Source organism: Dasypus novemcinctus, chromosome 17 (genome assembly GCF_030445035.2).
Source record: "Dasypus novemcinctus isolate mDasNov1 chromosome 17, mDasNov1.1.hap2, whole genome shotgun sequence".
NCBI lineage: Eukaryota > Metazoa > Chordata > Mammalia > Cingulata > Dasypodidae > Dasypus > Dasypus novemcinctus.
Window position 1 is genome coordinate 11,591,983 of NC_080689.1, and position 27,581 is coordinate 11,619,563.

General features: G+C 41.8%; 1 protein-coding gene across 6 annotated transcripts in view; it reads left to right on the forward strand.

Annotated features, from left to right (window-relative positions):
• Window positions 1-27,581, forward strand: part of NCK2 (NCK adaptor protein 2) — a 146,673-nt gene that overhangs the window by 37,161 nt on the left and 81,931 nt on the right. The window contains exon 3 of one of the 6 annotated variants that reach the window (XM_058278286.2): window positions 15,569-15,681. The exons of the other annotated variants lie outside the window; for them this stretch is intronic. The gene's annotated coding sequence lies outside the window, so the exon portion shown is untranslated. The remainder of the gene's footprint in view (window positions 1-15,568; window positions 15,682-27,581) is intronic. 6 annotated transcript variants of the gene reach the window in all.

Here is a 27,581-nt window from a genome sequence, read left to right on the forward strand (position 1 = left end):
ACTTGTACAGTGTCAAGGGATAAATCGATAATATTTTCGGCGGCGGCGATCCTGCCTTTTGAAATCATTCAGCTTGATTGGCCTTAGCTGTCTATGGAGGAGGACTAGATGGAGAGGTCGCCAAGGTCGCTTATGCTAAATTTTGAGCTTTGGTGGCAACAAAGCACGTGCCTCCCAGACGGGACTTTAGATTTTTCATTGCCATATGTTCTCTATCATGTTCCTAATAGAGGGGCCGACTTCAGTCGTGGGGAGCTGTTACCCTGTAAAGGTGAGGGAAGGAGCCTCACCTTTCTTTAGGTGTAATCACAAGCTCCGTCTGCAGATGAAGCAGTCACTTAAGGACAACTCCATCCCTTCAGCAGATGGGCGTTCAGCCCCTCTGTAGAGCCAGGCCCTGTTTTGGGCACCTGGACTACTACTGCAGAAGAAGCCAGATGGGGAGCCTGCCTTCTTGGAGCTTGTAAACCAGTAGGAGCTACAGAAGGGCAGAGCTCTGAAAGATGGTTGTAAAACTCTCTTGAGTTCTGCTTTACTGTCAGCCTAAGGAACGGGGGAAGCAGAGTGAGCCTGTGTCTTAGCAGCCACTGAACTTACCACCAAAAAGGTAGTAAGCCAACCTTAAATTTGTGTTTTCTTAAAAGTGATATGTAATCACTTCAAATGGCAAGTAAAAGCAGTACAAATGTTCTGAGTGTTTAGAAGTGGGACGATCTGTTTGTAGTTCAGCTCAAGCTTCTTGGTTTCCCCCAGTCCCTGCCTCACTTGGTGAGCCTCATAGTTGCCTGAGCATGTGCATGTTTTGTTTTATTGTAACCAGGTTCCTGGCAGGTGAGTCAGCCCCTAGTCCATGTAAAATGTGCTCAGGAATGCTGCTGGTTGCTGAAGGGATTAACCAGTTGGTTTTAATAGATTCTTTTGAAACTAAGAGCCTAGGTTTGTGCTTTGAAGAAACATTTTATTACAACTTAATGTACCAGCCTTGTGCTTGCTAGGGGGAGGTTGGAGAGGAGAGAGTAAATGGATACCTGTCATTCTGGGATATCACCTTCCCAATAAAATTTCTCTCCACATGTGGTTGGAAATTAGGGTGATGAAGGGGCAGAATTTAGCATCAAGGCTAAAACTACTGTTGGTTGCTACTTAAGTATTCCCTAATAATTATCAAGGATCTATGAGAATGTGGTGAATTTATCATAACTACTAATCCTATCTGAAGGATGCTGTGTAATTTGTAATCTTATGTATGCTTTGCGTTTTATGCTTGTAATATGTATAAAATTATAAATGCTAGTAATTCTTGTTGATGCTGATAATTTTGCTATTTTTCAGTGTTGATAATACTTGTATTTATTAAAATAACTTTCTAATAGTTATAGATTTATAGATAAGTCACAAAGAGCTCAGAGTGTTCCCATAAACGACAGACCCAGTTTCCCTCCTTAAGATCTTGTGTTACCATGGTATGTTTGTCATAACAAAGAAACCAGTGATACTTGGATTTTAATTCATACATTTTGGAAATGAGCGTCTATTGACTTTGCCCTGCTAATGCTTTTAAATTTTATGTAAATGACTAAGCCATTCCTTTCATTTTGTCTTCAGATTATTACAAGTTCCAAAGAACATTGTTTTGTGGCCACTGGGTGTGGTGGTTATTACAATATATTTTTCCCCCAGCGATAAAATCGCTTGTCTCATCACGGCTGCCTTAGTGTGCCGGAGCTGCTACAACAAACACCATGCAGGGGCTGGCTTAAGCAACAAGCGTTTATCGACTCACGGTTTTGAGGCTAGAAGAAGTCCCAAATCTAGATATCAGCCAGGCTTGCTTTCTCCTAGAGTCTGTAGCATTCCCTTGCTGGCTGCTGGCAATCCTTGGACTTCCCTGGTTTGCCCATCTCTGTCTCCCCTCACACGGCCATGTCCTCTCCATTCGTGGCCTCCTCTTCTGGTTTCCGCTGCCTTCCTGCTTCTTCCTGCGTGGCCTGCAGTAGCCAGGATTACGGCTCTCCCTGTTCATTTGACCACACCTGAGTAGGCCCTTCAGAGACTCTGCTCACCTTTGAGTCCACCCTGACTGGCCTTAACGTGTGTGAAGGTCCCGTTTACAATGGGCTTTCCCCCACAGGACTGTGGAGTACGGTTAAGAACCTGCCTTTTCTGGGGGACATGAATCAACCTAGCAGAGCGGGTGTTTTGGTTTCTTCGATTGTACTCTAAAAGCAGAGGCTTCATACTTCATGTATGACTTTACAGTCATTTTGAAAACCCTTAAATTGTTAAACAGTTCAGGAGAAAACTGATCTTTATCTCTCGTGTGGCTCCTTGATGCACTTAGCATCCTTTTAAAAGCTGCTGGACTGGAGGGGTGCAGAGTGTTCTGGAAGGATGGTTACAGCCTTGTCTTGGAAGTTAGTCCCGTGTTCTGAGAGGTGAAGTCTTTGGGCTTTGGTTGTGAAATGTGGAGTCGGGGGGCACAGGGGGTGGGGTGAAACAAGACAGCGTTAAATCTCCTCAGTGACCGTATTGGCTTTTCTGTGACTCATCTGTGAGGTACTGGCTGATCCGTAGAATGTGCTGGTCAGACTGCTCTGTGACAGTTAAGTTAGGAGGCTTTCAGGGGGAAAGCTGCCTTCTATCTGTTAGAAGAGAATATATGTAAAAATTGGTTTAGATGAGTTCCTTTTCTGCGAATAAAAAAATCTCAACTAGCAAAAGACAGTTTTGACTTGTCTTACTTTCCTGAAGTACAAAATGTAAAAGTTCACATACATTCCTTTACTCATGACCTTTAAATTAAATAATTCATTTGATCCTCTTAAATTAATTATCTTGGTTATGAAGGTTTACATAGAAAGCAGTTATGTATAGACCAAATATTCTATCAGATTAGGTACATTTGATAACAAAATATAAGTCCTGGGCCGTCACGTATTTCCAGCAGTATATGAAAAGTGCTGAAGACATATTTGTTACGGTTTTTGAAAGAACAATTGTTAGAGGTAAACCGGTACTTTGACAATTATGCTGAAAATGTAAGGGTCTGGTATTAGAAAAACCCAGTTTTTTCAGTTCCCATCTTTTCTCAAACCTACTGGGTGTGGTCAGAACTTCCTGCTGTTGAGGCCTTTATTACAATGTATTGTAATAAATACTCATTTAGGAATATTTATGAGCTAAAAGGGACCCTGAGGGTCATTAATTGGTCCGTTGTTTTTTCCATTTTTAATTAGCGAGGGTTAATTTTTTATCACAAGAGTAATACAAGCCCAGTGTGTGAGCACTGATTTGCCAAGAATCACCAAAGTTGGCATTGCTTCTTTTCACTTGGGTGCTCATTTTGGCCCCACTTCTGACTTGCTTTGTTTCCCCCTGGGTCCCATGGCCCGTTGCTTCTCACCTCTCCTACCTGCTGACCCTGCCCGGCCTCCCTGACTCACACGGGAAATGTCTTCCCTCTCTGACAGCCTCTCCTCCTCCTGTAGCTGATAAGATTCTCAAGTGCTGGGAAGAGCAGTGGCTTTGGAGCCTGGAGGCGGTGACGCTCTGTGCCACCCGCTCTGGGCCAGGTGTGTGCTCTTGGGCAGGTAGCTTACACATCAGGGTGCTGTGGGACCAAGGGAGGTGGGTGATTAGTTATCCACGGTAGAGCCCCTCTTGCTCCCTCCACCTTCAGCTCTGGCCCTGTGGGCCCTTCCAGGTAAGCTCACGGAGTTTCACGTCTTTTGCCTTTTTTTTTTTTTTCCTTTTCCTGAAATCAGCCAGGGTTTGGCTCTTCTGCACTTGTTTTCTTAAAGGAGTCAGGGTCAAATTATGGCTCCTCTTGACCCCTTTGCTTTCTTGAGGCTGAGCCCATAAAATGCACTGGGATTTATCTACATACAGCACATGGACCCTAATAGTGATGGCAATAATAAAGGTGCCCGCCCACCTCACTGTGTGTGAGCGCCTTACGTGTGTTAGCTCATTTAATTCTCAGGACCTTCTGAGAGTCCATGCCAGTCAGCCAGTGGCACACAGCCAGCACAGGAGAAATGCTGCTTTGTCTGACTTCAGTCCCCTCTTCTCACAGATGTGAGTGAGTGTCCAGACGTGTTATTAAAGAGCACTTCTGCCGACGAGGCACGTTGGCATGCAGACCTCGATCTTTCCCAGGGGCTGGGCTGCAGGTACTGCTTGTTCCAGGAGCAGCAAATGCTGCCTCCTGCCTCACAGGTGCTGCTGGGGACCAGGCTAAAGAGGAGGAGGTGCCTAGAGGGCTGGGGTGGGAGCGAACAGAACCACTTTGAACATCTGTTGCAGAACCTCCCGGCTTTGAGACTTTTGCTCTGCAGAATAGACTTTGACCGTTTTAGGTCTGGGCGCCGTGGTGACCAGCCTCAGCTGGGGTCTCCCAGGACAGAGGATGGAGGCGCCTGTGCCCGCCCCCCCAATGGCGTGTGCTTTTTCTCGAGTGCCTGGCCTGCCTGGCACGTGTTTTCTTCACGTGATCCCTTGGGAGCCTGGCAGCGCAGTGTGTGGACGCCGTCCCTGTCGTCTCGATGGCGTGCCCTGGCTGCAGACTCTCGGCTTCCAGCATCTGGACCAGCAGGGACTGAGTGGCACTGACCAGGGAGGAGAAGAGGGAGAGGGGCTGGGCGGCGGGTGCAGGGTTCTCAGCGGGTCTGAGTTGAGCCTCGACGCCGGCGAGGATTCAGGGTGGTGGAAATAGGAGCAAAAGTGGGAGAGCAGCTGAAGCGCCAGAGAGGGCGTGGGGAGGAGAGCCGAGGGGCCATTGGGGAGTGGGCTTGATTTGGTGACTGCACGGCCTGGCCGGGAACTGGGCACTCAGGCGTCTTAGGATCAAGGGCTCCGGAGCTGCGCTGCCTGGGATCGTCTCTGCCCCATCACTTTCCACGGGGGAACCGCGGTGTCCCCATTAGTAAAATGAGTTAGGGCAGTGAGGATGAACTAGGGGATTTATGCCTGAGGTCCCTAGAACAGGACCTGGCAAGCAAAGGTTGCCTGCTTTTCTTAGGGTTGTGGTGTGGGTCTTATATAAATAGACTTGACAGTGGGAATGGAGGGGGAAAGGGTAAATCACTGCCACATATTCTAAAAGAAAAATTAATAAGCTATAATGATGGCTCAGATCGGTGGGCAGAGGGAGAAGAAAAAAGTTTTGGATGGACATAGGTTCGGTCTGGGAGATGAAAAGAATGGGGGGTGTGGTTTGCAGTCTGCCATATTAATTTGTGCCTGGTAATTATATCTCAGTACTGTAACTGTTTTTACAAGTAGATTTGAGTGGGCTTTGGTACAGTTTAAGAGCTAGTCACTGAAATGTGCCTGTGTTTTGGGATACTGTCACAGTCATATAGTCACATACAGTGTTTTTTATCTAGGGGCAAAAATAGCTTGATGAAGACTTCACTCTGAGTTAGCCTTAGCTGTTGCATATTGACCTTGCATTACGGAGAAGTAATGGTGTGCTTTGTCCGCCTTGGTTCATTTGAGGATTATACACGTGGGCATGAAGACATGAATATTCTGAGAAATAGCTCTACATAAATACGTTCAAATTACATTTTTCTCTGGTAAAATATTAAAAATGAAAACCCTCAATGCTTTTGAAGAGCAGAACAGCAAGGTAGCCTGCTACTGGGGCCCGGGAGGTCGGCTCGCCCCGAGGTGACTTAAGGCCAGTAGCCAGGATTTTCTTCCCAGAAAGTGGGAGTCATTTCTCCCTTTATACGATTACCTTGTAACAGCCAGAAATTTAAATAAATTTGGAATTTGCAGGACGAAATAAAATACCTCATCTCTGCTGAAGGTAGTCATTGCCTTCCGGGGTTACCTTATAATTATCTAGACTGCGCGTCAGCTCAGTGGCGGTTCCTTCTGTCGCCTGTCACCGGCAAGCCACACTTCAGTGTGTGGAATTTGGCAATAGTGTAATTCTTTCTTATTCAGGAAGGCATTTGCTATGTTAATTTTTTCCCTTTTTTTATTGAGGTGAAATGCACATAACATACAATTAACCATTTTAAAGTGTACAGTTCAGTGGTAATTAGTGTATAATTCATTGGTATTTAGTGTATTCATAATGTTGTGCAACTACCAGCTCTCTCTGCTTTCAAAACTTTTTCAATACCCCATAAAAACATCCCATATTCATTAAGTAATTACTTCTGCATTCTTTCCCCCGTACTGTGGGAACCATGTCTAATCTGCTTTCTCTATGGATTTTCCTTTTCTGGTCATACTGTAGGAAAAGTATCATCCAATAATATGACCTTTTGCATCTGGCTTATTTTACTTAGCATAATGCTTTCAAGGTCCACCCAAGCTGTAGCATATATCAGTACTTTGTTTCCTTTCTATGGCTGAATAATATTCTATTGTATGTATATTCCACGATTTCTTTATCCACCCATCAGTTGGTGGACGTTTGGGTGTTTCCACCTTTTGGCTATTATAACTGCTATAAACAATTCATGTACAGGTTTTTGTCTCTTGGGTAGAGACTTAGGAATGGTCTTGCTGGTTTATACGGTAATTCTATGTTTAATTTTTTGAGGAATTTCCAAACTGTTTTCCACAGTGGCTGCTCCATTTTATATTCCCACAATGCACATGAATTCCAATTTTTTTTGCACTTTGCCAACACTTGTTATTTTCTGTTTTCTTGATTAAAGCCATCCAAGTTGTGTGGAGTGGTATCTCATTGTGGTTTTATGTGCACTTCCTGATTGACCAGTGCTGATGAGCATCTTTTCATGTGCTTGTTGGCCATTGGTGGATTTTCCTTGGAGAAGTGTCTATTCAGATCCTTTGACCATGTTTAAATTGGGTTGTTTGTCTTTTTGTTGTGGACTGTGCTATTTTTAATAGAATGTGCCATTTTTGTCCCCATGCCAATAGCATATCCAGGGAAGAATTTTTTCCATCTATTGATCTCGGTTATCATGCTGGCTTGGGGTACACCAGAGAGAAGAGAGACTTTTCAAAATAGCCTTTTTAGGCCCATAAGTATTGTAGTAGTTTTACTGAAGTGGCATGTTAAATTCACGAAATACTTTACTTTGTATTAGGTGCCAGGAACTGTGCTAAAAATTCACAAAGGAGTAAGATAAACGAGTGGGGAAGCGGTAAGGGATGTACAGCATAAAGAGGATTTTGATTTTCACACATAGATGAGCAAAAATGCAGTATTATCGTCATCCTCATAATAATTGAACATGCACATGGGTCAGACAGTTATAAATGCTTTCCTAAAAATAGTATAGTGGAAATGACAGTACCACCAAAAGAGCAAACCAAGGGACTTAGGGAAGTCCCTGCTTTGGGCCCGTTACTGCTCCACCATCCCACAGATAGAAGGCTGTGGGGAGTAGGGCACTGTGGGTGACCCCAGGCCTGCACCCACTTCCTGGCGTGTCCCTGCCACTTGCTGCTTGGTCACCACTTCTGGTACTTCCCCTTTCAATTTTCCTAGAACACTGATTGCCTAAGGTTTATGGGTAAGGTCAGGAATATATGAATACGGTTTGTTCTTCGTCATGTTGCTTTGCGTGTGACATGGCTACCATCTTTAAGTCAAAATGGAAAAAGAGCCAGAGAATGGTCTCCCCCACCAGGCAAGAGCCATAGGGAAAAGCAGTGATGATGATGTCCCTGCGATCAAAATTCCTATGATCAAAAAAGATAAAATTAGAACGAAATTGAAAATGACTTGACCAGAATACAGCCAATAGAAAATCATATTTTAGTGTTGCCTGGTTTAGTTCTCATAACCTTAGTGGACACAGAGACAAATTTTTGTATTACAATCATAGGGGAAAGGTTAAATTTAAGAAACCTAAATAGAGTAGAACCCATGTGATTTACTTAGACCCTCCCTCAGTTTCAGTACAGGTGCTTCCAGCTTATCCCTGTTTACCTAGGGAGTCTGGGGCAGGTAGTGTGTGATATTGACCTTTGTACTTGGTAAGCAAAAGCCAGGAGAACTTGGTCATTTACAAAAGACACCCCCAGGTTAGCAGTAGATTGAGTGTAGGGTGTTTACTTCCAAGTAAGTGCTCTCTCTTGTTTGTTTGTTTTTATCTGGTGGGCTAAAGAAAGTAAGTACTTACAGCTGGTAGCTATGAAATACTTCTGGCCCAGGCAGACACTCTAAGGAGATACATTATTTAACCCAGGTCATCCCTTTGCCTTGACAGACCCATTACCTTTTGCATATTTTTTTTCTCCGTCCTTTCGTGTGTGTGTATCTGCTCTTTACGTGTTTGTTAACTATTGATTTTCTCGTTTACCTTCTGCCTCATTGGCTTTATTCGCACACCCCTCCCATTGTCCGTCTCGCATCAGTTTGTCATTCAGCCAGTATTTTATTGATTTTATGTTCCGTTGAGGGACCAGGGTAGGTGTATGGATGGAACTGTAAATTTCAAACCGTTTCTGAACCAAACATAGTAAGAAAGAAATACGTATACAAATGGCTCTGGTGCAGAGTAACACTATTTCTAAGTCTGTAACAACAACGGTCACCGTTACTGGAGCACTCATGACGTGCCAGTGCCAGGCCCGCCTCTCAGCACTAATGCATTTCCTGCTCCCCCATTCTTACGAAGTGTTTTCCGTTGCCCCTTTTACCCCCATTTTACAGGCGAGGCTGCATCCCAAACTGTGTGCCCTGGGTCATGGCCTGCAGTCAGCTGTCCTGGTCACGGCGTTCTCAAGGCCAGGCCTGGAGGGGTGTGGTGGGGCTCACCGGCGCCAGGACGGGGTGTCAGTGCAGCTTGGGGAACAGCCAGTTGGTCGGGGAAGCCCCGGGGCCGAGGTGCCACGGGGCTGGAATGCTGGCTCGAGTCCCACCCGGAAAGGTCTCTGGGTGTTTAGGCTTTGCCCGGATGGCACAGGGGCCAGCCTTGGAGTCGGGCCTGGGCCTCAGCTCACGTCTTGGCGTCGCCTCTTCCCGGGGCAAAGAGCCAGGCGACCTCCTTGAGCGCCAGGCCTCCTCTACTCATTTAGGAGAGGAGGTAATCCCAGCCTCAGAGGGCTGTGGGAATTAAGTCGCGTATTTACTGTGCAGGACGCCCGGGGGCTGCTGACGCTCACCCTCCTGCCCCCGACCTCCCTGCTCAGCTCACCTGCCTTGGGCTCTGCCTGTTGCTCGCCTCAGGTGCTCAGGCCCCTCCGTTTCCCCCTGGCAGACCCTGGAGGGCTGCGTTCTGAGGCCTGCGCCCACCGTGACCTCAGGCAAAATAACTGTCCTTTCTCTGAGGGCAAAATGAGTGGCCCTTCCTGACAGGACTTGGCCAGACCTAAAGGCGGTGATGTGGGTTAAGCCTAGCACGGGGCTTGGTGCCCCCGTGGTGCCCAGGAATCCTCAGCCTCCTCAGGAATGTGGTGACGCTGCGCCCGCTTGGCCTCTCTGCTCTTTGCTGAGCTCCTCCAGTCCTGGTTCCGGCACCCCCTGCCGGCGTGGCTGGTGACCACGCCAGCTGCCCTTTCCTCCTTCTCTCTCCACCTCGGACCCCTTCAACCCTGCCTCACACACGGGCCCTTTTCGTTTCTGGACCTTTTCTTTTTTCCCTCCGGTGTTGAAAGAAAGCCAGCTCAGCTTAGGTGGAGGTGTGCGGGCACCAGCCTCCCTCTTGGGCCAGCCGCGTTGTCTCCTTGAGCGCCACCCGCTCCATCACCGCTGCGCCAGCCAGACGCCGTGTGTGAGGAGGGGCCTGCCAGTCTTCCTCGGCCCACCCTCCCCAGTGGGGACGTCCCTTGTTGGCCGGTTTCCTTCATGCAGAGAAGCAAGGCCCTGCTGTTTCCTTGATGACAGAATTCGTTAGAATTTTCATTTGCTGGTCAGGAAGCACACTTTGAGAACTACCGCTGTAGCCATAAGATAGTGAAGACTAGATGTGATATGAGTAAACAGTTACTGCAGTTTCCACAAATGTATGTTAAACTTCGCTTCCACTAGCTACCTGGCAGAGGAGTACGTGAATCGGGGCTGAATAGTGTCATGTATTCATGTGTTGACTGCAGAGAAGCAGAAGTGGCTTATCTTCAAAACCTCTTAATTTTTATTGCTCCTGTCTGTGAATTGTTATTTCCTATTTGTAGAAAGGAAGAATGAAAAGTTTATTTGTGAGCTAAAAATACAATAAGCCATTTCTTTCTCATCAAAGCCAATAAATAGACCTGAACATTTAGACGTAAAGGTACACTAGTAAGAAATAGTACCCTTGTCATTAGAATTTGGTTGATGGGATTAAAATTGTAGGTCTTCACTTCTGTACTTCCTGCAGCCTGCGTAATTGCTTGCCTCCTCTTCTTAGTGGCTCTTGCACTGTTGCCTCAAAGTCGTGGCCGTTGTTCAACTCTGAGCCATGGAGCTGAAAGATGGGTGCTGCCGATGAGCCATGTGCCAGAGCCCCTAACTGCGTGGGCGCCCCGCTGGCCTCCTCCGGCCCCTTCCAGGACTGTTCCGGCCACCCCCAAGAGGAGCCATGACTGGAGGCCACATTTCCCAGCCCCTTGGGAAACGCACCGGGCGGTGCTGCGCAGCGTCTCACCGCTTGATACCTTACTGCTCCTCAGCTGGCCGCTCAGTGGGCGGCGTTCCTGGCCTCTGGCCTCCGCTCTCGCCAGGAATATGGGTGGCCTGGTGGTGTTTGTCTTTCCTGGCTCCACGAGCACAACTGCCTGAGCCAGTGAAACCCATGTGACTTGGGACTCGGCCTTTCTGGCCCTTCCTTTTCTCATTTGTTTCCTGAATGGGTGAGCCTGGAGACCGTTAATCCTTCCTTTCAGGATTTAAATTCGTGTAATTTGTAAGAGAATGTTGATTCCATCTAGAGGAGTCTGAGGAGATGATGTAAATTACTGCCACACTGATAAGAAATTTGTCATTTTTTTTTATCTCTCCCATTTAACCTCAGGAGCTCTCATTTCTTTCTGCTCATCCCAAAAGAATCATGAACTGGTGCTAATCAAGTCCCAGTGACGTTCAGAAAGGACAGTTGTTCCTCGGAGTAATCAGAATCAGGGGTGTATATGGGTGCTTAAAAATAATACAGTGAATTACCTGTATCCTTTCCTTATAGTCCTCACCAGACAGAGGGTTCCAGCAGTTCTGCCTTGGTTTACTGTGCCAAGGAAGCCCTTATTCATTACTTAATATTTCAGCATAGTTTATTGTATGTTTATATAGTACTCAGATGTGTTGTTTTATATCATAACTTTTTCTAGAGTGATGCGCATAACCAGTCCACTCACTTTCTAATAGATCTAGTTACAGTGACCTCTATAAGTAAGTGCTCAATAAATGTTTTTCTATAATTTAAGCACACCAGTGACTCATTCAATTTTATTATAGCTTGTGCATTGGGAGGAGTCTCTATAGTTCTATCAACATAAAAATGACACAGCTGCTGTTGGTCCATAGGTTTGTCTAGGACGCTAAATGTTTTAATGTCTGTTGTGTATTTAAAATGTGAACAGATTCTCAGGATTTTTCCGAATGAACTAATTGTTATGTTTTTCTCCCCCTGCCTTTTTTTTTTACTTTAAACTGCCAAAAACTTTTAAAAAATATATAGTCAAAAGTAAAAGAAAGACCCTTCATGTCAGCAGTTGATACCAAAAAAGCAAATTTGCAAGTGTATTTCAGTCCTGTACAGTTCATCCCAAGACCTTCCCCCTCTGTCTTCCTCTATGGATGGTGCCTTGATAAGCTGTGAGATTTAGGAAAGTTTAGGTTTTAGTCTTGGCTTTACCACTAACTAGTTCTTTGTCGCTGATGGAGCTAGGTTCCTGCTCCTTCATATGTAGAGGCAGATTTGGAACCTGGTGGTTTTTAAAGGCCCTTCATGCTATCATGTTTTGTGATGCTCTTGGCTCTCACTATAAGATGTGATTTCTTAGTTGTCAAGGTAAGTCATGTTCTGTATAGTTTTTTAAAGGCAGAGAAAAATGTAATGAATCTTCACAGATACCCATCGCCCAGCTTCATCAGTTATCAATTAATGACCAATCTTGTTTCATCTAAACCCCCAAGCTTCTGGATTATTTTTGAAGAAAATCCCAGTTATCAAATTATTTCCCCTTTAAATATTGCAGTAACAAATAATTGCAAAGATGAACAAATGCACCGTTTAAAAATTTCCCCAACTGTGTCAAAAAATGCTCAAATCAATATCTGAGAACCGTATATTACAGTCACATGGTATGTATTTTTAAATCCATTGATTTCTCCATCCTTTGTATGTGTGTATGTGTTTTTTTTCCCATTACCAGTTGATTTGTTGACAAAACCTGATGCTTTTGTCCCGCGGAGTTATCCCACAGTGTGGAATCTGCTGATTAGATCCCTGGTAAACATGTTTCTCTGCCTCTGAGTTTCTCCTACACTGCTGGTTAGCTCTAGACTTGATGCAGGTTTGATTTTCTGGCAAGACGGCTTCCTGGGGGAGTTGTGCGCCATCATGGGTGGCACATCACGGGAGCAGCCTTGGTGATCATTGACCTTCTCCATTCATTAATTCATGAGGGTCCTGTCCCTCCTTCACCTGCGTTAGCTAGATGAGAAGACTCCTCCATCAGCTCTTTCCCTGCACTGCAGTTGAGGTGGGGATTCTTTCCTTTCATTTGGCAGTTTTCTGAATTAATACTTCTAGCATCCTCCAAAAGTGATCAGTGAGGGTTCTTTTTTGTTTCTTTGTTTTTAAAAATAATTATGAGCTCCTAATTTCAGGTCTTAAGTAATTTTCACTTATTGCAGTGAACATCCTTATCGCTGCTCAAATTGTCCCAGTGTTGGCCAGCGAGAAGAGCCGCTTGAAGCCGCCTTCTGTGCTGCTTGACCACAGCCCCCTCAGTCTTTGGGTCAGACCAGAAGGCAAGAACCTACAGGGTTCCAGGCTCATCTGGTTCCTGTGCTAGACCTGGAGTGGACCTTTCTTCAGAGACCCTTGGTCCCTTTTTGTGGGGAGTGGAATTTGGAGACCGCAGTTGGGGCGTTAGGAGTGCTGTTGCTTCTGGGTTGGTCATTGTTTCTAGGCCTTTTCAGTGGACTCTTTTTTGTTTGCATTTTGTTTTGCTTTTTTGACATGATATATCATAAATCCGTACTGATACTTCTATTTCAAAATTAGGATTACAAGATTTTTTGCTTCTTCGATTGTATGTTTGTATCTCTCATCCAGAAAATATTGGTTCCTATGAACAGTAACATGATTCTCTTATTTGCTTGACTATGTTATTTATACACAACACATATGAATGTTAGTTTAGAATAATAGTACCAATATTACTACGAATAATGTAAATGCTAAAAAAAAGATTTTTTTTTGTCCTTAGGGCTTATCCCACTAGGCTAGTACAAATTATTGTGTTCCCAAGTCTTTTGGAATAATCCTCTGTGTTTATGTCCCCAATTCCATATATAATTCCATTTGTTTCCTTTAGATTTTGGTTTTTAGGAATTTTTAGAAATTGAATATTGTTTAATAATTATGTAAACTATTTACATAGTTCTGGAGCCAAACCTACAAAATAAGGTACATTCAGAGAAATCTAATTTTGTGTTTCTATCCCATCCATCCTCTTCTCTTTCAACCCCTTAGATCACATTTTTTTAAAATGATCTTTATTTTTTCTCCCTCCCCTTTTTAGTTGAGAATACATATAGATGTACATTAATATATTTATTTTAATATCTTGCCTTTTCTTAACCAAAAGCTCTATATACTTTCTTCAACTATGACAGTATAGTTTTAATAAACTAGAATTTAAAGATTGTGTTCTTATTATATGTAGCATGTGTGATTTCATTAATCGTGACATTGTGAGTTCACCTGAATGTGCCTATTTTTTTTTTTTTCATTTACTTGGGGGGAAGGATTATAGCAAATGCCACCAAATACTTTTATCATATTTCAAAATGGTTAGAAATACATGAATATTCTTTTTAAAATTTTGCTGCATAAAAACAAAATCTTGATCTATTTAGTTTGCATGTGTTCTAACTAGCGGTTCTCAACTAGGGGTGATTTTATCCCCCAGAGCACATTTGGCAATGTCTAGAGACTTTATTTTTTTAACTCTTTCTAGAGATATTTTTGGTGGTCACACCTGGGTGGTGGGAAGGTGTTGCTAAGCATCCTACCCTGCATGGGATGGGAAAACCCCCACAACAAAGCATTATCTAACCCAAAGTTACAATTTGTGAGTGGTGAGAAACCCTGCTCAAGTTAAACCAGGCATGTGAGAGCTTGTGTTTGCCGCCTTCAGTACCTTATTTGTCTCCTTCCCTCCCCTCCTTCTCCCTCCCTCTCCACTCTCTTCCTTTTCAGTAAAACTAGGTATCTTAGATCTAAGACTAGGAAAACATAAGACGTTAGAACATCAGTGGTGTGTGATTCACCAGGAGTATGTAAAGAGAAATAGAATTCAGCACTTGAAACCACTGCTGTAGTTTACTCAGGTATAAATCCAACCAAGTGTTGGAAAGCATTTCTGCTTTATTTCAGGTCTCAGGAAAACAGGATTCCTTGTTAGGTCTCTGTACAGGGCATGCCAACTATGGCTTGTAAAATGGTTGAAATTGAAATTTTGATGCAGGACTGTAATTTCAAAATTGATTTTTAAATAACCATTTTATGAGAGAGGATCATTCCAAAGGCACATGTGAGTGTAGATAACAGTTGGGAAGGTTGACAGCTTTGCTAATCTTACGTAGTTACATTGTCACTGATGGCAAAAAGGATACCTTGGGTAGGTCATATAAATTTTTCTTAACTCTGTATTTTCTCATGCCTCCCTTTTGATTCTTATTAAATACTGAATTCCCCCTAAAAAAAGGGAATAATTTGGCTTCATTAGTTTTGAGTTGCACAGAATGTGTGGACATGTCCTTGTCATGGAGAAGGGGATCTGGTGGGGATATTGGCCATGTGCTGTGTTGCACCTGACCATTTGCAGCCAGGGAGCTTGGGGCCGTGAGCCCTGGCATAGGAAGCAGGCCTCAAGGTGGGCGGCGTCCAGCCTTACGTTAGGGGCTTGGTGACTTCCGATCTTGGTTTCCCTTCTGCCTTTGGTAATAAAGAAGAGTATCCAAGTAGTTTAGTGTTATTTCAGAAGTTCCTACCTGCACTGTTCTCTCCCTCTCCCCGCCCCGCCCTCCACGCTGCCCTGTACTTCTATCAGTTGAATTAAATGAATTAGGAACAAATTGATCAACATTTTCTTTGACACAAGTAAATGCAATAGAAATTCTGTTCCATGGAAAGGAAATGACATATAATTGAAATAGTTATAGATGTTAACAGCATCAGTTCCCAGGTTTTTTAGCCCTCTTAGGAGATTATAGAATTATTTCTAGAATAAAATTTTATTAAACATTTTTTCTGTTTGCTTCAGCACTTTTTTTGTAGTTGGTTTAAGTGTCGCCAGTGGGGTGAAAAGTATGTTATGATGATGGTTACAAGAGTAGTCTTTCAGAAATCTATTTAGTCATCAGAAATCCCTTTTTGATTTTAACTTTATGTTCCTAAGACATAAAAATTTGCTATCTTTTTAGACCTTTGACACATCTTGTAGCACCGACGCTTTTCCCCCAACACTCCCCCAGGAAAAAGAGAGGCATTGACTTTGATTTATAAGCATTTCTCTCTTGCCAAGTTCAGGATCTTGGTAAGTACTCAACCCTGTTTCAGCCTATTTCAGCCCTTGGGCTACTCTTTTGCTGGGGAACTCTTAAATATTGAAGGGATTCTGAAGCCTTGACTGATTTTTCTTTTCTGTTCAGAGATAATTTGTGTTATTTCTTGTGAGTGTTGAACTTGCAGTCAAGAGACTGTCAGCAGTGCAGTTCCACATTCAGCAGTGCAAGGGCAAAAATTGTTTCCAGGTCTCTCTCTGGGAAGTCAGCATGCCGGAGTGGCAGGCTGCTGATTTGTGTGGGCAGGGAGAAGGGAAGTTCTTAAATGCTTGCACATGCTTGCTGGGGAAGCCAGTGCGGGGGACAGCATTTTATTAAACTGGGGTGGCCCGGGGAGGGGGGACGGGGCGCGTCAGGGTTGATGGAGAAGAGCCTGTATCCTCATCTTGTTGGGTAAGGAAATGACAACTGAATTAATAAGTAATTCGATTTCCCAGACTCCTCCGAACCAGGATGGGGTTCGTTTTGAATCCGCCTCGGTCATGCTTAGTCAGCAGAGGCCGGGTTTCGCAACCCTCATCTGTTAAAGAAAGTGCCCGAAGGGGCTGCATCCTGTCAGCTTTTGCCTTCCTGTTGAAACAAGATGTTGCTAGAAAAGAAATCTAGTTTGTAAATTAGTCCTGAAAAACTCTGCTCTTCAGTGTGCACTCGATTTACTAATTTATGGTTTCATAACTTTTTAAGCTGCTGGCACTCATTGCAGATTTTTAAGCGCTTCAGTCACCCTAAGGAAGGTCTGGCTGTAGGATGACGAGCTGCATCCATCTGATTAGTTCATTTCCTGGGTGAACAAAATTATAACCGCATTTTCATTAATTTACAGTTTCAGTCCATCTATTTCAGAGCCAATATTAAATTATCTCTTACTTCCAGAAGATGTTTTTGAATATAAGTACCTTTAGGATCGAATGTGCTGTGAAAGGAGTAGGAGGTGATGTTTGCGTATTGCAAGATTTGTTTTCTTCTGTTGACTCTTAATATTTGGTTGAAAAGAGTATTTATTTGAAAGAGTAATACATGATTAAAACAAAAAGAAAAACCAACAGCCAAAAACTTACATCCAGGGAAGCTTCCCCCTTCCCAGGTGCACAGATGGGCTCGCCAGCGGCGCGGCGAATGGACCTTGGCTCTGTCCAGGACTGTGAGAAATTGCAACTAGGCACAGGGTACCAGGCCATTTTTTTTCCTTCCTGTTTTTTCCCTTTTTCTCTCCACCAAGGTCTAGTTTTAAAAAATAAATAAAACCACTGAATTGTACACTTTAAAATGGTGAATTTGATGGTATGTGAATAATATCTCAATTTTTTTTAAAAAGTAACTTTTAGAGCTTGGGACTGGTTTAGAGAGTAAAAATAATAAGTAAAAAAATGCTTTGATGGGAACAGTGAAGTTCCCCAAAGACCTGTGTGGCTTGGATTTAAATATGTATGTATTTTTCAGGATTATGTAGATGGAGAAATCTGTAACTAAGGTCATTAAGTTCATATGGATAATGAATCCCAATATAATAAAGATTACTGAGGCAGTTTAACTGGACAGCAAAAGGGTAGTTAAGTTTCTTCCTAGATAATTACAATTGGGGGAAAATAACGATTGGGGAAGTGCTCTTACCTTATTCTTCTTAGTGAACAATAGATCTTTGAAATCTTTCCTATTTAAAATTTAGATTCTTCTTATTTTACAAGTAAATAGTATTACAGCATCTAGATGAAATTTATTTAGCCATGCACTTATTGATGGACATTTGTTTCCATTTTGATACATACTACCACACTGCCCTCTAGAGTTGTGCAATTTTGCTTTTGCATCACCAGCGTCTAAAAGTACCTGCTTCCCCACAGCCTTATCATTAGGGCATTTTATCACACTTACATTTTTTCACTAATTAAAAATTTACTGTACTTTTTGTTTTGAAATAAATTTGGGCTTAAAAAAGGTACAGGGAGTGGATGTAGCTCAGTGGTCGTGTGCCTACTTCTCACGTTCGAGGTCCTGGGTTCAATCCCCAGTACTCCCTAAAAAAAAAAATTTAAAAAATAGTAAAAAAATTTCCTCAAAAGTTTAACATCTTAACCACAACACATTTATCGTGCTCAGGAAGAAATTAACATTGATGCAATGCTATTATCATCCTGCTTTCTCATCTCTGACCATCTGATAGGGGAGAGTTTATCTTGCCTTAGTATTAGCTTACATTTATTTTCTTATGAGTGGGTTCCAGTCCAGCACCTTTTCAAGCTTTGAAAGGCAGATGTTTTCTTTCCCAGTTTTCCTTTTCCTGTTTTTCTCTGTGTCGGTGGTCTTTTTTCCCCCCTAATCCCTACAGGCCCAATTCAAGCCTTGGATGTTTGAGAGCAAGGCTGGCTCTGTTCCAGTGTCCATTTGACTATACAAAGTAACATCATCTTTGAGCTCCTACCATGTACCTGGAACTTTGCTGGGTGCTTTATGTGCTATTTAATATATACAACAGTTCTGTGATGTAATCCTTTTCTTTTTATCCTCCATTCTAAGGGTAAGAAAACTGAATTTAGAGATAGAAAGCCATATTGCCAGAAGTCGTAGCCAGTAAGTGATGGAACTGATATTCAGTTCTAAAGCCAGTGCTCATTCACCGCATCAAGGGGTGCCTCCGTCTCTTCCCATAGAGCGGGTATGTGGATTGGCAGTTGGGTGGACGGCTGCATCTAAATGTGTCTTCTGCTGGTTTGATGCTTATTTGAGAAAGGTCTCAAATGGGTACTGTCCTTAGCCACGATTTGTTCAACTGCCTTACTGGATTTGCAGATGAATCAGAATGTAAAACACTTAAGAAGCTGGGATGATAGACTGAAACGGGCACAGTGAAGTTGAGTGGGAACGTTAGTGAAGCATACAGGTCCTTCCATGCAGAAATCCCTTGCCCAAAAGGAGTATGAGAGAGACATACTGTGCATGTCAGGTGCTGCCTGAAAAGGTATTGCAGTGCCAGGCACCTTTAGCATGAGTTAGCATCAACACTTCGTTTTCTGTACAGACATTCTGTAATGTCTGAATCTGTGGGCCACATCCAGAGAGAATGGATGATTGGTGACATCCTGAATTCACATTTTGGCAACCACTCAGCTTTGTGAGTCCAAGGAGCTGTTCGTCGTGCTCCTAGCACCCAGCACCCAGCACATTGCTGGTTAACAGTATGTGTTCAATAAATAGGTGTTGAAAGGGTGAACTTGGAGCCATCTTGAAGAGAGAACAGTATTGGGATGGTGAGGTGTAGGAAACCTTCTTGTAATTTTTTATTGGAAGGTTTAGCTTGGAGAAGAGTTTCTAAGAGACATTATAGTTCCTCTTTTGAAAATCGGTAAAGTGAGATTAGACTTACTTTCTAGTAAGAAATTGTTTTTATCTAAAACTATTGAGTTCTTAGAAACATTTTGCTTGTCTCCTTAGACTTTTTGAATTCTAAGGCAGATATTACAGATATTTTGGATAGCACACGTCTCTTAAAAGTTAAAAGTTCAACTCATTTTTTTTTTTTTTAAAGATTTATTTATTTATTTATTTAATTCCCCTCCCCTCCCCCGGTTGTCTGTTTTCTCTGTCTTTTTGCTGCGTCTTGTTGCTTTGTCCGCTTCTGTTGTCGTCAGCGGCACGGGAAGTGCGGGCGGCGCCATTCCTCGGCAGGCTGCTCCCTCCTTCGCGCTGGGCGGCTCTCCTAACGGGGCGCATTCCTTGCGCGTGGGGCTCCCCTACGTGGGGGACACCCCTGGGTGGGGCGGCACTCCCTGCGCTCATGGGCACTGCGCATGGCCAGCTCCACACGGGTCAAGGAGGCCCGGGGTTTGAACCGCGGACCTCCCATGTGGTAGACGGACGCCCTAACCACTGGGCCAAAGTCCATTTCCCAACTCATGTTTTTCTTATAGGTGAATTTTCTATTAGCAAATAAACTAAACAGAGCTGTGCTCTCGTAATTGATTTTGATCCCCCTCACTAGACAATTTATATACAGTGTTTGTACATAGCAGTTGTGTGATAGGTTTTCACTGGGTTAAGTATGTCTTCCATTTAATTTTACCAACATGGTGACTGATACTGCCTCCAAGGAAACCTAGTCTCCTAGGTTAAGTAGCGGCCTCAAAATCACGTGTTATTAAGTTCTGAACTGGGATTTGCACCTAGTTTAAAACAGAGAGCCCTTTGCATCATATGCAGAGGCTGTACAAACCTCAGTACCTGAACTGTCTTCTTTAAGACAGCCCTCGTATTCGAATTATAAGAGTTTAGAGAATAAGGGATTCTGCAGTAGGCTCTTTTTGTTCATTTTCTAATCTTTTCTCTCCAGTAGTGGCTCTTCACTGGGACTACTCTCCAGTAGTGGCTCTTCACTGGGACTAGACATCATAATCAACTCGAAGTTTTTACGAATGTCAGATATAATTCAGTAGATCTCAGGTGGGGGGGGTATTTAAAATGAATAGACAGACAGAACCCCTTTCCGATTTGAGACCGTGTTGTTAGAACGCTCATTGAAAAGTACAGTGCGTTTTGCAGAGTTTACATCTAAATAATGGATTGCAGGGCAGATGTCGAAGAGCAAAAAGTAAGTTAACTCGTGGTTGGCTATGTCTAGTCTCTCAGCCTCTCAGTGAAACTTTGGCTTTGGTTGCATATTTTTATGGGACAAATTGTATGCGTAGAGGCAGTCCTGAACTTCAAGATTTACTAATTGCACTGTGTAAGGATTTGATAGAGTAAATTGTGACTCCCGAAATATTTAAAGCAGAGAATACCTGAAATCTCTTCCCGGCCGTGTTCCCTGAGTGCACAGAATTGCATGGCGGATCCCAAATTTGTTGTTTCATAATCTTCATCACTGCATGGACCAAAGCTTTTCTTTGATGCTTAACACTGGGTGAGGATTATCTGAGAGGGCCTGGCTGGACAAGGAAGTTGATTTTGACTTCATGCCAGATGGTCACTGAAATGCCTTTTCTTTCTTTGTGCCAGTTAAAAGGCTGGGCATGTGGATTTTCTTGCTCTTGTCTGGATTCAGCTTTAGAAGTGCTTACACAGCTAATCTGGCATTTATGATTATTTCTACTTCAAGCTCAGCAGGAGGTTCTTTGGGGATATTCAGACAGAAATGACTTAATTGGATTTCAGCCCAGACACAGTGTTTGAATGCCTTTATGGAGGGCATTAATTGGACAGCTGTCATAAGAAGTCATATATATGTTTTTGGGTTTTAGAACTTGGAAGTACTTCTTGATTCAGTCCTCACTGGTTCTTTGCTAATTTATTGAATAAATGAAATATTCCAGATAAAGAAGGAAAAGTAAATTGATGGCAATAAGATTAAGAAACATGGTTTGTACGCAGAATCATTTTTTTTTTAAATTTTAAAAACAACTTATTGAAGTATATCATTCATACATGAACATACATAAATAATAAGTATATAGTAAAAGTTGTGAACTTAACACATGCATAACATCATACCAGGCTCCTGTACTTCATCCCACCGCAAACACCTTGCATTGTGGTGAAACATTTGTAACTTATGTGAAAGAGCATCAGCTAAGTATTATTAATATACTACTACCTATAGTCCATACCTTAATTTGGTGTAGTCTCCCCCAACCCACCCTATTTTTTTCATAAACTATACAGTTTATCTAAAGTGTACAATCAATGGCATTTGGTGTAATCACCAAGTTGTGCATTCATCACTTCAATCAATATTAGAGCATTTTCATTACTCTGTGAAAAAACACAAAAAACAAAAACAAAAAATTATCATGTGTTAGCACGACTAATTGTAAATCCTTTGAAGTGATTTCACCATTTCTGTTCATTCCCAAACATTTACAAACAACATTTTACTAAATGTGCACAAATTTAACCTCGGCTTTCCATTCTCTAACCACATTCTTTTATCTGGTGACTAATATTCTAACTATTAACTCCATGCCTTTGCTCATTATAGTTAGTTCATAATAGCAAAGTCATACAGTGTTTGTCCTTTTGTGCTTGGGTTGTTTTACTCAACGTAATGTCCTCCAGGTTCATCCACGTTGTCATGTTTCATGACTTCATTTCTTCTTACGGCTGAATAATATTCCATCATGTGTATATACCACAGTTTATCAGTTCATCAGTTGATGGAAACCTGAGTTGTTTCCATCTTTTGGCAATTATGAATAATATCGCCATGAACATCAGTGTGCAGATATCTGTTCATGTCACTGCTCTCATTTCTTCTGGGTATGTACCTAGTAGCAGTATTGGAGGGTCACCCAGTAGAGCTATATCTAACTTCTGTAGGAACCACCAAATAGACTCTACATTGCCTGTATCATTCCATATTCCCACCAGTGGTGAATATCCTCTCTCTCCACATCCTCTCAAACACTTGTAGCTTTCTGTTTTGTTAATAGTGGCCATTCTAGTAAGTGTGAAATGATAATATTGTAGCTTTGATTTGCATTTCTCTAATAAGACAGTGATGCTGAGAATTTTTTCGTGTATTTTTTCGCCATTTGTATTTCTTCTTTAGAAAAATGCCTATTCAAGACTTTTGCCCATTTTTAATAGGGTCATTTGTCTTTTTATTGTTGAATTGTAGGATCTCTTTATATATCATGGATATTAGACCCTTTCCGAATGTGTGATTTCCAAATATTTTCTCCTGTTGAGTAGGCTGCGTTTTTACCCTCTTTGCAAAGTCCTTTGTGGTTCAGAAGTGTTTGCTTTTGAGGGGGTCTCATCTTTTTTTTCTTTTGTTTGTGCTTTGGGTATAACATTTAAGAGACCCCCTCTACTACAAGGTCTTGTAGATGTTTCCCTATATTATCTTCTAGGAGTTTTATGGTCCTAGCTTTTATGTTTAGGTCTTTGATCCATTTTGAGTTGATTCTTGTAGAGGGAGTGAATTACGAGTCCTCCTTCATTCTTGGGGTTATGGATATCCAGCCAGCACCACTGGTTGAAAAGATTGTTCTACCACAGAAAAGTGGACTTGGTAGGCTTATCAAAACTCAGTTGACCATAGAGTTAAGGGTCTATATGTGGAACTCTCAATTCGATTCCATTGATCAATGTATCTTTATGCCAGTATCATCATGTTTTGACCACTGTAGCTTTATAATACACTTCAGGGTCAGGAAGTGTGAGTCCTCCAAAACTTCACTTTTCTCTTTGAGGTTGTTTTTGGCTGTTCAGGACTCCTTTCCCTTCCAAATAAATTTGGTAATTGACTTTTCTAATTCTGTAAAGGCTGTTGAAATTTTCATTGGTATTCCATTGAATCTATAAACCAATTTGGGTAGAATTGACACCTTCAAAATGTTTATTTTTCCAATCCGTGAATACAGAGTGTCCTTCCATTTGTTTAGGTTTCCTTTGATTTCTTTTAGCAGTATTTTGTAGTTTTCTGAATACAGATTCTTTACATTCCTGGTTAAATGATTTCCAGGATATTTGAGTCTTCATTGCTATTATAAATGGAATTTTTTTTCTTTGATTTCCTTCTCAGCCTGCTCATAACTAATATATAGAAATGCTACTGTTTTTAGCATGTTGCTCTTTGTCCTGTCACTTTGCTGAACTCATTTATTAGCTCAAGTAGCTTTGTTGTAGATATTTCAGGATTTTCTAAATGTAAGATCATGTTGTCTGTGAATAGTGAGAGTTTTACTTTCTCTTTTCCAATTTGGTTGCCTTTTATATCTTATTCTTGCCAAATTGTTCTAGCTAGAACTTGAGCCCACTGTTGAATAACAGTGGTGACAGTGGGCATCCTTTCTTGTTTCTGATCTTAGAGGGAAAGCTTTCAACCTCTTCCCATCCCATTGAGTACAGTGTTGGCTGTGGGATTTTCATGTATGCCCCTTCTGTTCCTATCTTTTGAAGTGTTTTTATCAGGAAAGGATGCTGGATTTTGTCAAATGTTCTGCATCAATTGAGATGATCATGTGTTTTTTCCCCTTCTATTTGTTAATATAGTATATAATGTTAATTTTCTTATATTGAACCACCTTTCATACCAGGGATAAAACTCACTTGATTGTGATATATAGTAGTTTTTGTATGCTGTTGGATTCGATTTGCAACTATTTTGTTGAGAATTTTCGCATCTATGTTCATTAGAATGATTGATCTGTAACTTTCTTTTCTTGTAGTATCTGGCTGTGGTATTAGGGTGATGTTTAGAAATGTTTATATTCCTAAAATATATTAGGTAATTTTCCCTCCTTTTTACTTTTTTGGAAGAGTTTACACAGGATTGGTATTAATTTTCTCAAAATGTTTGGTAGAATTTACATGTGAAGCTTTCTGGTCCTGGATATTTCTTTGTTGGAAGATTTTTGATGACTGATTCAATTTTTTGCTTGCGATTGGCTTGTTGAGTTACTGTCTTTCTTGTAGAGTATGTAGGTTGTTTTTGCCTTTCTAGGAATTTGTTCATTTTGTCTAGATTGGCTTTTATCATTTTTATTTCTTTGTGGTGAGCCATAATGTCCCCCTTTCATTCCTGATTTTATTATTTGCATCTTTTCTCTTTTTTTTTTCCCCTTTGTTTGCTTAGAGTTTCTTGATTTTATTGATTTTCTCAAAGAACCAGCTTTTGGTTTTGTTGATTTTTCTCTATTTTGTTGTTTTTGTTTTTGCTCTCAATTTCATTTATTTCCCTTCCAGTCTTTCTTTCTTTCTACTTATTTTGGGATCAGTTTGCTGTTCTTTTTCTAGTTTCTCCAGTTATTCAGTTAGTTCTTTGATTTTTTTTCATCTTTTTAAGTATAGGCATTTAGAACTATAAATTTCCCTCCCAGCACTGCCGTCATTGTATCCCATAAGTTTTGATATGTTGTGTTCTCATATTCATTCATGCAATTTCTTTGGCCCACTGATTGTTTAAGTGTGTGTTGTTTAGCCTCTGTGTATTTGCAAATTTCCTCTTTCCCTTTCATTGATTTCCAGCTTCATTCCATTATGATGAGAGAAGGTGCTTTGTATAATTATGATCTTCTTGAATTTATTGAGAGTTATGTTGTGGCCCAACATGTGTTCTATCTTGGGAAAAGATCCATAAGCACTTGACAAGAATATGTAACCTGCTGATATGGGGTACAGTGTTCTGTATATGTCTGTCAGATCCAGCTAGCTTATCATATTGTTCAAGTTCTCTGTTTCCTTGTTGATCTTTTATCTAGTTCTTCTGCCTATTGATGAGTGATGTATTGAAGTCTCCAACTATTATTGTAGAGATATCTTTTTATCCATTCAGTTTGCCAGAGTTTGTATTTTGGGGCACTCTGGTTAGGTGTGTAGATATTTATGACTGTTACTCCTTCCTGGTGGATTGTCCCGTTTTAAAATATATAATGGCCTTCCACATCTTTCATCACTTTTTTTGTGTGTTTAAATTCTGTTTTGTCTGACACCCATATGGCTACTCCTGCTCTCTTTGGTTACTATTTGTGTGAAATATCTTTTCCTGCCTTTCACTTTCAGTCTATTTGCATCCTTGGGTCTAAGTTAAGTTTCCTTCAGACAGCATATGGATGGCTCATGTTTTCTTATCCATTCAGTCAGCCTTTATCTTTTGATTGGGAGTTTAATCCATTAACATTCAATGTTATTACTATAAAGGCATTACTTCAGCCATTTTATCTTTCGGCTTTCATATGTCACATCTTATTTTTGTTCATTTTTAGCCTTTTTGTTTACCAATTCTGATAATCTTCACTTAAGCACTCTCCTCCAAGCCTCTCTTTCTTGTCTTTTCTTTTCTGCTTGCCAAACTCCCTTTAGTTTTTCCTGCAGAGCTGGATTCTTGTTTACAAACTTGTAGTTTCTGTTATTTGTGAATATTTTAAGCTCAACGGTTGTATTTGATGGAGAGTCTTGCTGGATAAGGAATTCTTGACTGGCAGTTTTTTCTTTCAGTACCATAATTATATCATACCACTGCCTTCTTGCCTCTGTGGCTTCTGAAGAGAAATCTACATTCAGTCTTATTGGACATGAGGTTGTATGTGAGGTTTCACTATTCTCTTGCTGCTTTCAGAATTCTCTTTTTATCTTTGGCATTTGGCATTCTGCATATTATGTGTCTTGGGGTAGGTCTATTTGGGTTTATTCTGATTGGAGTACACTGCGCTTCCTGGACATGTATATTTGTGTCTTTCATAAGAGTTTGGAAATTTTTGGCCATTATTTTCTCAAATACTACTTCTGCTTCTTTCCCTTTTCTTTTTTTTAAATTGACTTTGTAATAATATTACATTAAAAATATATATGTGAGGTCCCATTCAACCCCACATCCCCACCCCCCTTCTCCCCCCCCAACAACACTCGTTCCCATCATCATGACACATCCATTGGATTTGGTAAGTACATCTTTGGGCACCTCTGCACCTCATAGACAATGGTCCACATCATGGCCCATACTCTCCTCCATTCCATCCAGTGGGCCCTGTGAGGATTTACAATGTCCGGTGATTGCCTCTGAAGCACCATCCAGGGCAGCTCCATGCCCCAAAGACGCCTCCACCTCTCATCTCTTCCTGCCTTTCCCCATACCCATCGTCCACCATGTCCACTTTTCCCAATCCAATGCCACCTCTTCTCTGTGGACCTTGGATTGGTTGTGTCCATTGCACCTCTATGACAAGAGGAGGCTCAGATTCCACATGGATGCTGGATGCAATCCTCCCATTTTCAGTTGTAATCACTCTAGGCTTCATGGTGTGGAGGTTGTCCTTCTTCAACTCCATCTTAGCTGAGTGTGGTAAGTCCAATAAATCAGATTGTAGGTGCTGGAGCTTCTTTCCCTTTTCATCTCCTTCTGGAACTCCCATAACATGTATATTGTTGTGCTTCATGTTATCATTCAACTCCCCGAGCCCCTGCTCATTTTTTCCATTCTTTTCTCTCTCTTTAATTTAAGTTGTTCTTTACTCTGCATCACTATTTCTTTCTTCTTTGACTTCAGATCTGCTCTTATTTGTCTCTGTTGTATTTTAAATCTCACTTATTGTGTCTTTCATTCCTATAAGGTCTGTTATTTATCTGTTCGAGATTTCAAATTTTTCTTCGTGCTCACTCAGTGTCTTCTTATTGTCTTTTATTTATTTAGCCATGTTGTCCTTCATCTCCATGATTTCATTAAGGAGATTTGTATGAATCTCCTTGATTAGCTGTTTAAAGTCCTATGTCTCACCTGGAGCTTTGATTTGTTGCTTTGCCTGAGGCATATATTCCTTTTTCTTCCTTATAATTTTTCCTGATGTCTAGGCATCTGAATCTGATGCTGAGTTTACTCTGATGTTCAGTTTCTCTCTCTTGCCTAGGGATTTACTGTTAAGTAGCTGTGTGCTATCACTGTTCTTGACTCTTGGTTCAAATTGTTCTAGATATTTAGGAGTGCCCCTGTTTAACTGCTCAAACCAGGGCTAAGAACCCAGTCATGGGGTGCAGGCCAATTTCTTTGGGCCTTAGAGAGGGTGGCATTAAAAGCATCTGCCTGCCTCTTTTATTTATTTATTATTATTTTTCTTTTTCATGCATTTTTTGGTCTGGCCAGCAGATGGTGTTCTTAGACAGACCTCTCAGCTTATACCCCAGGTACTAGGAGGTTATAATGCATTCAGTGTAACTCCTCCAGAGGGAGGTGCAGAAGCAGTGTCCTCAGGACTGGCCAGACCGCATAAGCAATTTTCTCAGAGGCTGCTCTCTACACTTAGCCAGACATCCCTTCCCCCCCTACACCTCTTCAGAAACCAGCCAAGAGGGGCAGGGAGGGTGTTTGAGAAGGCAAATTATCTTTAACTCCCTGCAGGCTCTCAGGGCAAACAATGCTCCGGCCCCACCTGGCCTGGAAGTGTGG